Source organism: Equus quagga, chromosome 3 (assembly GCF_021613505.1).
Source record: "Equus quagga isolate Etosha38 chromosome 3, UCLA_HA_Equagga_1.0, whole genome shotgun sequence".
NCBI lineage: Eukaryota > Metazoa > Chordata > Mammalia > Perissodactyla > Equidae > Equus > Equus quagga.
This window is the reverse complement of record NC_060269.1, coordinates 90,919,701-90,935,897: the sequence shown is the minus strand read 5'-3', so window position 1 is coordinate 90,935,897 and position 16,197 is coordinate 90,919,701. Positions and strand designations below refer to the sequence as shown.

Genomic DNA, 16,197 nt, shown 5'->3' with positions numbered 1-16,197 from the left:
CCCTGACTAGATAATCACTCATTTCTGAACCACCTCTCCCTCCTTTTCTCTGATGGTTTTTACAGCACCATTTTCTTCTGTTTTCCTCTTGCCTTTCCGACCACGCTGTGCCTGTTCCTCACTTCCCCCCTGGGTTTCCAGACAGCATCCTCTCCTCCAAGTCTCTAAGGTCTCTGGTGGCAGCAATGTTTTATGGTGACTCCTCAACCTTGGGGAGTTCCAAATACTTACTGGCCTTCCTGTAGACTAGCTCACAGACACTTCAAATTTGTCCTGTCTAATACCACATTCATTATCTTCTCCCCAACCCTACCCAAACATGAAAACCTTCAATACTTTCCACTTGGATTATAAAAGTGTCCCAATTGGTCCTTTTCTTTCCAATCTCTTCCACAGCCAGTTCACCTCTACAGTGTTGCCAGAGGACTCTGCACAGCACTCCCCTGCCTAATCATTTCAACGGTTTCCCACTGTCTGCAACGTAAAGTCCAAATTTCTGATCACAACCTACCATTCCAGCTTCCTTTCCAGTGATACCTGCCACAGTCTCGAGCCTTCGCCTGACCAGGTGAACAACTGTCCTGAAGCCCAAAGTTCACCGACCTCTTTGACTACAATAATCTTCAACTCCAATGCAGCCACAGACTGAGACAACCATTCCCTGAATATTTTAGAATATTCTAATCACAAAAGGAAGACACATTTATTACAGAAAATAAAGAAAAATCTAATGAACAAAATTGAAATCACTGCCGATAATCTCACCACCCACTACTATCCTCTTACAACTGTTAATTGAATATCTACTATGTGCAAAGAATAAGATAGAGCTAGAAAAAGAGGAAGTAGAAACTCTTAACAGATGTTTCAATGAAACAAGGAGAGAGAAACTTTTCATGTGCTGTTCCCCTCTGTCTGGAAAGTCCTTCACCTCTTTTATTTGGCAAATTTCACTTGTCATTAAAGACCAACTCAAGACCCTCCTCCTTTCTGAATCTTTCCTGATTTCCCTCAGATTGAGTTAATTATCACTTGATTTTGTCACTCTGTACCTTGTATATTCATCCATGTTAGCCCCTATTGCACGCTTTTAAGAGGTTTTGACTGTCTATATAGCTGTCTCCTCTTCTAGTACATGGCCCTTTGAGGCTGGGAACCATGACTACCACATCCAGCCCTGATGCACAGCAGGCCCTTAAAAAACAAATGTTACTGAGTCATGTGTCACAGGGCTTCTCTGGAATCAAAAAAATCCCAGTGGTTTCAGTATCTGAAACTCCATTTGACAAAAGCTTTGTGTATTTTCCAAACATCTCTTTTTATCTTAAAGCATTTCCCCAGGTCATGTTTTAAATGCAATAACATATATAATTCATTTTGATGGGACACGTTATACAATAAGCAAGTCCTACCAGATACCAAAGCAAATTAGAAGAGTCATTTGGTACACTTTGTACTCCCATTGAGCCTGCAAAAATTATTTAGCCTGTTCTTCTTACTAAACTATCTGCCAGTTTCAAAGCATTTAAAATAATCAATTAGCTAATCCTTGAAACACCTCTCTGGGCTTAGCCAGTGCTCTCATAACAATTTAGAGATATAGTTTAAAGAAGATAGAAACAAAAAATAGCTATCCTGTAAAGCAGTGGATTACCCAATGATTCAGAGTACCTGAGCAGCCAGCAGCCAATGCGCAGAGTTAAGACACCAGCAAAGATTTTCACTTCACCAGGGACCCCTTATGTCTAACACTCACCATTTGAAGAAGAGTCATCTGAAAGTTCCACAGACTTGCGGTAAGATGACCAGAGCATCCAGGACCATCTGTGGGAGACAAAGTGTCATTTAGACAAGCAGGAACTTGTGGGGCGCAAGGGAAGAGGGTATTCCCATAATTTGAAACACAAAGATCACAGCACAAAGTGTAGAGGAACTAAAAATGACTGCTTTGTAGTTGCTCAAGACTTACCAGTGAGGAAATTATTCAGTGTAAATTGAGGGGAAATTAAAACATTATATACATTTTAATTTATATTTAAACTAATATAATAATTAACATTTTGAGTACTCACACATATTTTGTAACAATTCTGTGAAGTAGGTAATATCATCCCCACTTTAAATTTGAGAAAACTGAGGCTCAGAGTGGTTAAATAATCTCCATTCTGAGTTAGTAAGTGTAAAGGAACTAGCCTGTATGCCTTTTAACAGCTGCCATGCGTCCTTGAAGCCCCTTGTGTGGGCTACACACCAACACTCATGATGAGTGTTGATAATAGTCCCGGGTTTGGCCAACCCAGCTGTTTCTCATGGGACAGTTAGCACAAAGACCGTTGGAGTCTGAGGGAACACGGAGGCCCTCCAGGGGGAGCTCTGGTCCTTGGAATGCAGGTCATACAAGGTCCCTGCCCCTTGGCAAGCATGCAGCCTTTGTTCCTCTGCCTACTTAAGCATGTGTCTCTCACAGTTTTGGTAGCAGGTGTACACTTCCATCCAGCCAGCCGCCACTGGACATTCCCTGTGAGTAAATCCCAATAAACCTATATGTCTTGTTTGCCATCTCCAGGTCTTTTCTTCAGTTTCTCTGCAACCTATCCTGCATGCTTACCTAACTGGGCATTGGCCAAACAGCAAGTGATGGGGATGTATTCAAACCTAGATTAGTCTGATGCCAAATGTAAGACAACCATTATACCATACTACCTCCCAGTAAAATAAGCATTCATTGAATTATTCTATCGGTCAGGGCCCCAGCAAGCAACAGATGGCACATTCCAATTTAACAACTTGAGGAAAGTTTAATAAAGGGCCTGTCTACAACAGGGTGTAGGGGGTAGGGAACATCAAGGGATAATGCAGAGTTAGTATCAGTGGTCCTTGCTAATACCCATTAGCCTGAGGGGCAAGGTGGCTGCTGGAATTTGGCAACAAAGAGGCTATGAAGAGAGGGACATTTTACAGAATCTGTAAGATAGTCCAGAAATGCAGTCAATGGATTGGACACTCAAAGAGAGGGGAGGGGCAATAAATACACAGGCCTCAGTCTCCTCCCTCCCTCTAACAGCCTGCCAACACCCCCATTGGGAAAACCAACCTCGAACCAGGGGGTAAGGGAGCCTGACGAAGTTGTCCAACTGCCGAGGCACAGAACAAAGTGGAAAAGGCTGAAGAGCAGACCTGAAAAAGGAAACAGATTGACCAACATGAATTTAAGTGAGAATCATGGTGTCGTGAGATTTCTTTAGAATCAGCAAGAAGAGGCAAAGAAAGGCATATTATTCCTAAGGATGAGGGAGGGAGGTGGGGAGAGGTAAGTTTGGCTTAAAATATAATAAAAACTACACTTTAAGGCTATAGAAAAAATATAATAGTATATCCTTAAATTTTTACTTTCTGATAAATTAAGAATAATCAAAATGTGACTGTAAGTGTTCTTGACCTGATGGCTTTTCTTTGCTTGACCTGATGGCTTGCTGATTTATAGGAAAAGCAAAGGGTTGAACTAAACTATCCAGAAAAATAAAATTGGGATAAAAAAGCAGCCATTTTCTGCCAATCTTCCTTTCCCATGTTTTCTAGGGGACAGTCGGTTCAGAGAGTACCCAAGCACATGTCTAAGCTGCTCCCTTTTGAAAATGAGCAAAATCATGGAAACTGAAGAAGAGAGAACAGAGAGAAAAACAACCAGCAGAATATAGGAACAAATGAACAAATGAAGGAGTCCTTTTACTAGAATGTCAGTCAAGAGGTCTGCACATTCCTTGAATTCAGTCAACAGGTACCACATATTGAATAAATACTGTACCTATAAATTCTTCTTTCAAGTTTCACTATATTGAATTTCTGTGTAATGAGGAATAACTCTACCAGTAAAGAATAAGTGGACATTGAAACAAAAGCCTATTATAAAATAATATTTAAATTGAGATTAAATATAGACGTCTACACCAGCCAATTATTCCTTTTAAAACAACCCTCGATATTCAGAGGCAGAGTCTCTGCTGCCTTGAACAAATCATGCAACCCGCTGAGAGAGCAGAACTCAATTTAAAAGCAAAGATGGGAAGATGTGCTACACTCTTCATGTTTTTTTGATCAACGACTGCATAAAAACTGAAGGCAGGCAGTTGAATCCCATGGATTCCCCCTTTGATGTACTTCCTGGTCTAAAGGATGCCTCACCTATAGCAGAGTCTTGGCACCACAGCATACACATCCATTAGTCATTACAGGAACAGAGCTGGCTGGATTATCAAATAATGATGTCTGGAGTTCTCTGATTCACCGTCAGAAGGGAAAACACCCATACCAATTCAGCAGGCCCTTTAAAATGCAAGCCCTGTTCCATGGCTTTGCTTCACAGGCTGTTGTAGGTTTAGCTTAAGGAAGACCATCTCAGACTATCAGAGCTCACAGGGAAGGTAAAGCTATTCCAGCCCAAATCCTTCACTTTACAGGTGGAAGGAAGCAGAGCCCCCAAAGCATTAAGGTGGAAGGCATTCCACACCAAGGGGAAACGTCATTTTTTTTCTCTTTTGGCAGACAGAGCTTTGCATCTTTCAGGCCAAAACTCACTGCCTTTAGCACAATGCAATAGTAAATAAAGTAACCTAAATGATCACTCAAAAAAGTAACCATACTTTTTCATACACTTAGGTATAAAAAGAGAACTATCATCGTGAGTGAAACCAGGGCAGGAGCTGAGCTAGAAATGGAATAAGTATGCGGCCAAAGGCAAAATCTGAATGAATACAGAAAGATAGAAATAAGATGGAGAGCAGCTGAGTTTAAGCCTTGCTTAGGTCCATCACAGTTAAGTGGCCATAATTTACTTTAAAATCTTCAGCATAGACAATGGGACACAATAATGTGTGAGTTGGCTTAGGCTTTACACAAGAGGCAGTCAGTTGTCCTAATCAGAAATCCATATTCATGGGGTAAAAGCCCACACACCAGAGGCACTACTGCTACTTGCCCTTCAGGTATTCGTATCTTGGTCCTCACCTGTGCTTTTGCTAATGAGCACAAAGAATTTCAGAGATAGAGCTCCACTGGTGAAATTAGCAGTATCTTAATCACCATCATGGATGTAGAAACAGGCTCTCACTGGCGAAAACAGTGGTATTCAAGATAATGTAAGATAATGAGCATTGGTTAAAATATCTGTCACATGCCCCACCCCTGTAGGAACAGAGTGAAAGAACAGATTGAAGCCTGCATCCATGCTTAAGAGTGAGGCTTCCTCCGTAAATGCTCCTGTGCCCTTCCCCTCCATCAATAAAAACGCAAACAGAAAGGAAGAGGGCTGCTGAGGAGAGAAATAGACAAACTGACATTTCAGGACAGAGACAATGAGAGGCTTTGCTTTTGAAAGCAGAAGTTCTTACTTGTTGATATACAATCATCAATTTGTGAGCTCTTGAATGCATTTCTTTCAAACATACACTGTATAGAGTGACTATTGGTTACCCTAAAGCCTATGTTGTACTAAAAAAAAAAAAAACCAACAATTTAAAGGAGACCATGTGCTTATCCACCCTACTCCCTACCCCACACAGAAAGACATTACCCAGGCACAAACACAAGACTTCCCAATTTATGCTATGACTTTCTTCTCTGAATTTCACTGGATGATTTGCTTTGAAGTAACCAAATCTGTTTCACTCTCCAATTTTCATATGGTAGCACATCGTAGCAATCTGCTGACAAATAGATACCCTGCAGTGCTTCTAGATTAAATTTTTAAAACACACCTCTTGAGATTTTTAATTATTTTGATCCAAATAATTTTCAGGTTTTTGAAAACCCCATTTTTAAGCATCTCCAACATATAGGGTTTTGTCTAACACCTTATCTTGAATATCTTTGTCAATTATTTTAGTGTTAAATTATACGTCCCCTTTTCCTAGGAATGTCTGTTTTTCATAAGACCCCCAGCTAACTGCTTTTCCAAACTCTATACTGAACAATGAGGAAGAAGACATTACAAATCAGTGTACAATGACATTGGTAACTGCTGGGGCTCCTGCAATATTAAATACCAAAGATGAAGCAGCCAATTGTACAGACGCAACTGAGGTTTCTTTGCATAATCCTTTAATGAAATGAGACTGCTGAATTAGAAGAAGTTGGGCAACCCTGACCCAGATTCTTAAAGTAAGGGTAGTTGCCCTAGATGTCTGTCAAGATTGTGCACTAGAGTGTATTCTTAATCAGTGAGCAATCAAAACAAATATTTCACTCCGCTTCATAAATCCATGCGGTGTGATTGCATCTGACACATCTAGGAGAAGATAATCCCTTACAGTCCACTTCCTCCTGTTTCTAAACGTAAGCTGCATTGACTTAAACAGGGCTCTCGACTCTGCTCCATACTAGAGAGATGTGTGGAAGGTTCAGAGGATCTGGTGAAACAAGAACTCCTAACTGGTCACTGGAATATGAATTACTATAACCAGGACCCCTTGCCTAACCAGGACGGAGACTGCCAGAGTTGATAGGGTTATTCCAAATTAGGAAGAAATTAACATGGGACTCTTTTCAACAGAGAAAAGAGTGTCTGTATATATTTCAGTGTTACTATTTCAATATTGGTGATACCAAAATAAAAAGAGAAAAAAAGTAAATCACCTCAATCTCCCTCAATAGGGAAATGGTTGAATAAATTGTTGTCCATTCATTCACAGACTATTATGCAATTAGAGAAGCAATATAACTTAGAGGTGAAGAGCTTGGAGTATAGAGTGAGACTGCCTCGGTTTCTTACTCTATCACCTCCTAATCTGCGTGACTCTCACAAATTACTCAGTTTATCTGGGTCTCAGTTTTCTCAAATGGAAAATGCTGATAATAACAGTACCTACTCCACAGAGTTGACAAAGGGATTAAATAAAGTGTTTACAAGAGTGATGTGGACATAGTCAGCATTCAATCAAAGAGGCTATTAATAATTAAAAGAATTAATTGTCTAGTTAGAGCTAATAACTGAATTGAATAGACGTCCTTGGCAGAGTAATGTTCATGGTAGGAAAATATCAAAAAGTGACCTTATGTATCTATATATATTTGCCTAGCATAGAAAAACGTATGGAAGGATACACACCATTGGAAGACGAAAGAGGAAGACAGAATAAGCTTTTTCCTTATACACTTTTGTATAGTTTATTATAATAAACATGAATTACTTATGTAATTTGTTAAATCTAGCAAAGTAAGAAAAATGTGCATTAATATCCAAGCACTTATTTGGATACGTAACATCAGGAGATATTAGGCCTTGGGCCTAGGTATGGAACCAAACACTGGAGTGGGGAAGAAAGTGTGGCAGTGTAGCAGGCCAGGCCTGACTTGGTATCTCCTTCTTAACTGTTCATCTCTATAGCTGGACTGTGAACCCCTAGAAGACACTGACTGTTGGTCATTAACTGTGTTGGGGCCCACAGATGTTACATTAATGGATGGTTCCATCCCGGAAGGCATTGATTTTGCATATGTCAGTGAAGACAGAGTAGGTTATACTGCAGAGGCTTGAACAACAAAGGTTTCTTTCTCATTCATGCTACATCTCCAGAGCAGATCAGCCACAGCTCTATGCCAGGCTTCACTGGGCATCCACGCTGATGGACTCCAGCCTTTATCTGGAACTTTGCTGAGCTCATGGCAGAAGGGAGAGAAAATGGAGAGCTACATGTTGGCACTTAAAGCTTCGCCTGGAAATGACTCATCTCTTCTGCTCACATTTTATTTGCCAAAGAAAATCAATCACGTGGGTGTACATGAGTTCAACAGGGAGGAGATGTGTAATCTTCCATCAGGGAAGGCACCAATGTGAGTGAAAGGGCTGTAGTCTACTGTTCATGCTTCTCCATTATGCTATGTTATTCACACAACTCCCCTCTCTTCTTGAGAAGAGGTTTACAATCACTCATCTGAAACCCCTGGGGCTAGATGCATCTTGGAATTCAGAATTTTTCAGATTTTATGAAACTATTATTAGGTAATACACTACATGGGATCTGGGGAACATTTTGTGTTAATATTTCTGCAGCAAAACACATAAATATCCACATTAAAATGAGATAAATAAAGCCTAAACTCCTTTCAGTTTAGCTCTGGAATTTCCACCAAATAAGTATGCACCAAAATTTATGAAAAATAAGTTAGGATTTTCAGAACTGTTTGGAATTCAGAATTGCAGGTGAGGAATTGTAGACAAGTATAATCAAGAATAAGCTATAGAGGAAATCTGCTTTAATGCCTCTTCCTCCAATAGAAAAGAAGTAAAACTCACAATCAGTGAGGAGCTTAAAAGGAAAACCAAATATTTTGGCAATTCCTTGAGGCTTCCATCCTACTTTCTGTTGAGGACAATATGATTTATGGCACTATTTAAACCCAACAGCCCAGGTAAAAGGCATCCAAAGAATGAAAACCAAACCCATTGAACATGCTTCAAATTTCTCTTTATTGTAGCTTTGACTTATGTTTATATCAAAGATATTAGTTTACTTGATAAACTCCAGGTAGGTAAAATTCCAATATTTACTCAGAAATTTGGACCTAATAAACAACACTATGCTAGGTAAATCATTCTGAATAAATATTACAATAAGAAACCAAAAACAAAAGTGCACAACAAGCAAATCTCTCACACCCATACCAGTCTTCAGGCAATCCATGGCTAAGGAGATTAGTCGGTCTGCTCTTAGCTCCAAAAGAACATAGAACAGTGACCACTCCAGGAGGGGTGAATGGAAAGGAGCAAGATTTATGGTCAAAAGACCCAGGTTTGATTCTCAACTCTTCCACATACTTGCTGAGTGGGATATAGCAACATTCTGAACTTCCATTTCTTAGGTAGAAGATGAGGTTAGTGAACCATCTTGCCCATCCGACTACATCTCAAGATTGCTGAGAAGCTCAGAGGAGGGAACACTTGCAAACAAACTTATACCTCTGTACCAGTGCTGACCACTACCACGATGCTGGCCCCTTGGAGCTGCCCAAGGTCAGATATTGGAATCTCTTTTCTGTCCATCTTTCCTCCTCATGTACACACACCAGAGACCAACTTAAGCATTTGCTGGGCTCTTCTCATCTTAAGGTACATTCTGCTCTTTCAAAATCTATGTAAAAACATATGTTCTTATCCAAAGTTTGGCTTTATCTTAAGGATGTATTTACCTTTTCTAGTTCCTTCTACTTAGGAAGAATAAAATTTTCAAAGAGAATGGCCCATGAAAATTTTTCACAGTAATACCAGCCCCAGGAGTTCACTTGACGAGCTGCAATGACCAAGAAGGCAAGCCAAGACAGAAGTTAAAAAATAGTAAGTAAATAGATAAGTAAATAAGTAAATTAATTAGCATCATGCTGGCTCAGCTCAGGCTTTCACTCACATAAGACACTAATATTCCAATTTGAGGGAACATGGAGACAAGCAGTAGGATCACAAGTGATCTTTCTTCTTATTTTACAGCAAATAAGAATTGGGATGAGAAAAAAATATGTATTTATTGATTCCATTCTTGATCAATAACATTTATCAAGAATTTTTGGCGAAAAAGTTGGCTTATATCATGATGGACACTTCAAGTTTATATAATGTTATAAACGAATGTTACCTCAATTTAAATAAATAAATAAGTTGATCCCTTAAATTGGAGAGAGCTATATTGCAAACTGAACAGGGAAAAGAAAAGAAAAGTTGGCGCATATGATATTTGACTTTTTGGACGGAAAAGGAAGAAAAGTGTTCATTTCAGAGTCAGGAACATTAATTACAGTGGCCTCTTCTAGATTTTAGGCCCCAGAACTGTTCAGTTTGAGTCCCTGATTTGGAGAGGTTTTTGCCCTTCTTCAGTGCACAGTTCATATTAAGGGGAGAATCCTATTAAGTCAGTATTTTGGAATGGCAGTGATTTTTCCCTGTTATTCCTAAGAGCTGAAAAGAATATAGGAAATACCTCTTGATAACAGAGCGAACCACAGGAATTATTGTGAACAGGAGAAAGACAATCATAGCTTTCTTTTTTTTTTTTTTAATTTTTATTTTTTTCGGATGTACATCATATTTCAAATTCTGTATACATTACATCATGTTCACCACCCGAACACTAATTATAGTGCATCCCCTCACATGTGACCCTAATCACCCCTTTTGCCCTCCCCCCTCCCCCTCTTCTCCAAAGGTAACCACCAGTCCAATCTTCAATGTTATGTGTTGGGGTTTTTTTTGTCATTTTTATCTTCTACTTATGAGTGAGATCATATGGTATTTGTCTTTCTCCCTCTGACTTATTTCACTCAGCATAATACCCTCAAGGTCCATCCATGTTGTCACAAATGGCCGGATTTCGTCATTTCTTATGGCTGAGTAGTAGTCCATCGTGTATAAATACCACATCTTCTTTATCCATTCGTCCCTTGATGGGCACCTAGGTTGCTTCCACGTCTTGGCTATTGTGTATAATGCCGCAATGAACATAGGGGTGCAAGTATCTTTATGCCTTTGTGTTTTCAAGTTATTTGGATAAATACCCAGCAGTGGGATAGCTGGATTATATGGTAGATCTATCCTTAATTTTCTGAGGATACTCCATACTGCTTTCCATAGTGGCTGCACCAGTTTGCACTGCCACCAGCAGTGAACAAGGGTTCCCTTCTCTCCACACCCTCTCCAACATTTGTCGTTTCCTGTCTTGTTAATTATAGTCATTCTGACCGGAGTGAGGTGATACCTCATTGTAGTTCTGATTTGCATTTCCCTGATAGCTAATGATGTTGAGCATCTTTTCTTATGCCTGTTGGCCATCTGTATATCTTCTTTGGAGAAATCTCTGTTCAGATCTTTTGCCCATTTTCTAATTGGATTATTGGTTTTTTTGTTGTTGAGCTGTATGAGTTCTTTGTATATTTTGGATATTAACCCCTTATCTGATATATGGTTTGCAAATATCTTCTCCCAATTGTTAGGTTGTCTTTTCGTTTTGTTGATGGTTTCCGTTGCTGTGCAGAAGCTTTTTAGTTTGATGTAGTCCCATTTGTTCATTTTTTCTTTTGTTTCCCTTGCCCGGTCAGACATGGGACTTGAAAATATGCTGCTCAGACCAATGTCATAGAGCGTACTGCCTATGTTTTCTTCTAGAAGTCTCATAGTTTCGGGTCTTACATTCAAGTCTTTAATCCATTTTGAGTTGATTTTTGTGCATGGTGTAAGGGAATGGTCTACTTTCATTCTTTTGCATGTGGCTGTGCAGTTTTCCCAACACCATTTATTGAAGAGACTTTTTTTTTTTTTAAAGATTTTATTTTTTTCCTTTTTTTCCCCAAAGCCCTCTGGTACATAGTTGTATATTCTTCATTGTGGGTCCTTCTAGTTGTGGCATGTGGGATACTGCCTCAGCGTGGTTTGATGAGCAGTGCCATGTCCACGCCCAGGATTCGAACCAACGGAACACTGGGCCGCCTGCAGCAGAGTGCGCGAACTTAACCACTCGGCCACGGGGCCAGCCCCGAGAATCATAGCTTTCATGTCTTTTATTCAAATAATTTTCCTTCTAGGTTCCCAATCCTATAATGTATACTTACTTTTTAAAATGTCAAAGTCTGTTTACAGCTTCATTCAACATTTGGCCAGTATTTATTTAGTACTTGCTACAGGAAATACAGAAGTGAGCAAACCGACATAGTGCCTGCCCACACAGAGCTTAATCCAGGTCTGGATAAATTCTAGATTCCGGTGGAAACAGAATCTGGGGAGCCAGGAAGGGTCAGTACTAGAGGCCTGCTTTGCCAGGTGGATATCTGACAGATACTGCCAGTGATAGAGAGGCAAAGGGCGTACGAGGCTGCAAGAATCAGTCTTACAAGGGTGCATCCCAGAGGGGTCAGGTAAGGCTGGGAGGCACCGGCAGATGCCACAGCTCTAGAAAGATGAGGTCCAGAGTCTGGAAGGTCAGAGATAAAAGCAAGAGTCCAGGAACCAATGGGGAAAACTATCAGAGACCCTGAGTTAGAGGCCCTTTGCTCTCTGCCTTACTGTATCTTCCTCCCAGCTAAGTGTGGACAGCCTGCTGGAACCCAGAGAAGTGTGTTATAAACAGGACAATCCTGAGGTCTGCGGGGAGCTTCTAACCTAGACTGGTGCCGGGGCAGAGCTATTGGGCTCTCTGTGAGGTCAGGATGGTGGCATGTTCAAGTAAAACTGCAAATGTTTTACTTCGTAGCCAGACAGGAACACCCAGAGCCAAAATAAGTGAACCACACCTCCCTCGGTCCCATAGCAAGGAATCTGAGTGGTACAATAGAGAAGCAAGAGCTTTTAGAATCAGTAGTGAATGTTCACATACTCCTAACGCTAACTTGAAAAATTCTTGGAATAAATCCAACAACTTTTCCAAGATGTCATGTGAGTACATCACAGACAGTAATGCTTTTTACCAATGACATTCTTTATTAGGCGTTATATTGCTAAGGACAGAAATAATATAATAGGTATAGATGTTCTAAGTTATCAGAAGAGGGAGTGAATCAGAGCAGGAAAATATGTTTAAATATTTCTGGGATATCACCAAATGGGTTGAAAGCCATGAAGAGAGATCATGATATGACTTTGTTCCATGCGCTAAGATAGAGTGGGCGGGCTGCCCATGCATCTGGCCCCACAGCTTTACTGCAGGCCTGCTTTGCCGGTGGCAGAAGGCCTGGCTAGCTGAAGGCTCAGGAGCTGTACAGAATAGCAGACAAACTTGGCTATAGCTCGGATGCAATTCACAACCTACAAACAGACCACTTCCCTGTGTGGTTTTTTCAAGGTCAGGATTATTCTCTGAAAAAATCCCTCCCATGCATGAGTCAGGCAGTCAAATTCAATTGTGGTTAAGATCCTTTGGCGGAGGCCCCTCCAAGGTCATGGGCACTGTTCAAGCCGCTGCTTTGTCATCTCTCCAGGGAAGGGTTTTCCACAGCCACCCAAGAGACCTTGCCCACCGCTAGGTCAGCCCCTAGAAGTTCACCCGCTTTGCCATTTGTGTGACATGAATGGTATCACCCACAATTTCTGACTGAAATTTAACAATATCTGACAGCAAAGCACATCTTCCATCCAATATGATTTAGAGCTTACAGGTTATATCACCACTTCAGTCCATGCTACTCAAATACTAACCATCACTTTCATAATGCACAATCAGCAGGCTCTACATGGGCACTAATGGCTTCTTAAAACTGCAGAGCCCCAGCACCCACTCTCTGGTATTCTGATCTTGTAGATCTGAGCGGGGGCCAGGAATCTGGACCAAAGCAAGCACCTCAGGTTTTGTTTTCTTATTTTTTTTAAAGATTTTATTTTTTTCCTTTTTCTCCCCAAAGCCCTCTGGTACATAGTTGTATATTCTTCTTTGTGGGTCCTTCTAGTTGTGGCATGTGGGATGCTACCTCAGCATGGCTTGATGAGCAGTGCCATGTCCGCACCCAGGATTCGAACCAACGAAACACTGGGCCGCCTGCAGCAGAGCGCGCGAACTTAACCACTCGGCCACGGGGCCAGCCCCAAGCACCTCAGGTGTTGCTAATGCAGGTCAAAGGCCCACATTGTGAGAAAGAATGAGTAAAAAGGCTGAAACGATGTCCTGGCCTGTGGACGTATCTTAAACTAAACACAGAAAATAACTCCTTCAAGCAAAGACACTGTAAATTCAACAGCATGGAAATTCTACTATGGTCTCATTCCAGCACTACCAGGTTTACCTGTGATATAAATGCTCGGAAGTTTAGTATCCGTCTTTAGCTTCTCAAAGTATTCACAAGAAGTCATCAATAGTTTATGCAAATTCTGATCCGCAAATGACCAAATAAACTCAATACTTATTGCGTGCTTGACAGAGGCTGAGGGAGATTAAGCATTGTGCCATATCACCTAACATTATATATTTCCTATTTTGGTTCATAAGCCAGTATCTTGAACTTACACTTTATTTTAGCAGTAATAATGTTACTAGATTTATGCACCAAGACAATATGCCTCACATAATGCATGTGCTTGATTTACAATTGGTTTTAAGGCTGTTGATGCCCAATTTAATGAATGAACCGTTTTACTTGTAATCTCTTTAATTTCAACCCTCCTTTTGAGCCTAAATTTATTTTGCACTTCTACATATTTTTCTCTACCTTTTTTCTCTATGCCACTACTATTAAAAGGTTATTTGGGGGGCTGGCCCGGTGGCTCAGTGGTTAAGTGCACACGTTGCACGTTGGTGGCCCAGGGTCCGTCGGTTCGGATCCCAGGTGCACACCTATGCACTGCTCGTCAAACCATGCTGTGGTAGGCGTCCCACATATAAAGTAGAGGAAGATGGGCACAGATGTTAGCTCAGGGTCAGTCTTCCTCAGCAAAAGGAGGAAGATTGGTGGCAGACGTCTGCCAAAATTAAAGAAAAGAGGCAGAAGAAGAAGGAGAAATAAAAAGGGAAGTGAATGAAAGAGAAGAATGGAAACAGAAGAGGAACAAGATGAAGAAAAGGAGATGTCTTCTGATCAGTCCCTTCCATGAAAAATTTGCTACTGTTCTTGTGCATTCCCACAATACTTAGCAACACCTTGTCCTATCCACTACCTCCACCTTTCCCTTCCACTTGCCCAATGACATGAAGTCTACACTATCTCTCCCACCTCCCACCTCCAGTGATCTAGCCCATGTGGGCCCAAGAGGCTCTCAGAGATTCAGCAAAGACTCAAAACAAACCTGGTGCCCAATCCTCTGCCTCCTTCTTAGAGAGGAGACCACTGCAGGTGACATGACTATGCTCAAGATGCCCCAGCTAGTCTCACTGATGCTCCATCCAGCAACATGTAGTCCACATACTGCCCAGGTCTCGCCACCCACCTGGTGTTCTGACTAGCAGTTCAATCTCTTTCCCAGCTGCACTGATCTGACAGTCAACAAACATTTAGAAGCACTGACAAAGTGCAGGTATTGTGTTTGACACTGGGATGCAGAGTTTAATGGAATCTGGAGTTCACAGTAGAGTAGAGGGGCAGACATAAAAACAGACAGCAGAAATTGTGCCATGCTGGAAGAAACTGTGGAAGCCTTCCTAAGGAGAGGACGCCAATGTTGAGTCTTGAAGTATGAGCAGGAGTTAGCCAACTGAAGTTGTAGGAGCTAGGATTATATTTCAAGACAAGGAAGAGGCATGATCAAAGCCATGGAGGCGTGAAATACTTGGTGTGGAGGTATAAAATCCATGCAGCCTTACTGGAATCTGAAGTGTGAAGCCTGAAGAGATGCTGCATGAAGCTGAAGGCCAGTGGCCCGGATGTGGAGGGCTTGACTACCTCACTGAGGGGCTTGAATTCTGTTTATGAGCAGTGGGGAACTGAAAAAGAGTTTTTAAAAAAATGAATGATATGCCAGATTTGCATTTTAGGAAGACCCCGCTGGTGGCAGTGTAAATCCTGTGTCTGAGGTGGCGTGGGGCAGGTGGCAGTGGAGCAAGATTAAAGGCATCAGCACCAGTTAGGAGACTTCTGTAATAGTCCAACCAGAGCTGATGGGATTCCAAAGAAGGACGGGAGAAGCAAGCAGAAGAAGTAAGGAGTGGATCTGACCGGCTTCTTCAGAAGGCTAAATTGTTCTGGCGTGTCAGATAAGGAGAATTTTAGGGACATTCCCAGGTTTCTGACTCATGTGACTCAGCAATAGGTTTACTGGAACAAGGAAGGAGAAGAAACTTGTTTGGGAAAATGAGGAGTTGTTTATGAATTCATCAAGAATTCCAAACCCCTTTACACAAGCCACTCAATCTCCACAAATTTTGAAGACTCTTAAAATACTACTGGCTGTAGTATAAAAAGAGCTATTTCCCAAAGGCTTTGTTCACTGGAGTTTCACTGTCTGGAATTCACTTTGTACCTTCCTGACTCCATTATGGTGATTGTCCATATTCAGGGAAGGTGTGTTCTGTTTTCAACATATTTCATCCCTCTGCTCATTTGATGCTACCCAGTAATGCTGACACATGGCTCCTGTCCACATTTACCAGGTCTGTGTTTTTGGTGTCAAAGCTCTGCTGCTGTCTGGCTGGCAATTCAGCCAACCCCTGAGAGCAGACAGGACTGGGGGGGTCTGCCATGTTGTTAGGAGAAAATCCTCCGTGCTCTATCTGTAACATGTTATTTCATATTTTAAAAGAT

General features: G+C 41.2%; 1 long non-coding RNA gene across 1 annotated transcript in view; it reads right to left on the bottom strand.

Moving 5' to 3' along the window:
- Nucleotides 1-3,170, bottom strand: part of LOC124236641 (uncharacterized) — a 42,371-nt gene extending 39,201 nt beyond the window's left edge. The window contains exons 1-2 of the long non-coding RNA XR_006887822.1: nucleotides 3,095-3,170; nucleotides 1,757-1,824 (exon numbers count right to left, since the gene is read on the bottom strand). This is a non-coding gene — a long non-coding RNA (uncharacterized LOC124236641). The remainder of the gene's footprint in view (nucleotides 1-1,756; nucleotides 1,825-3,094) is intronic.
- Nucleotides 3,171-16,197: the final 13,027 nt, after the last annotated feature.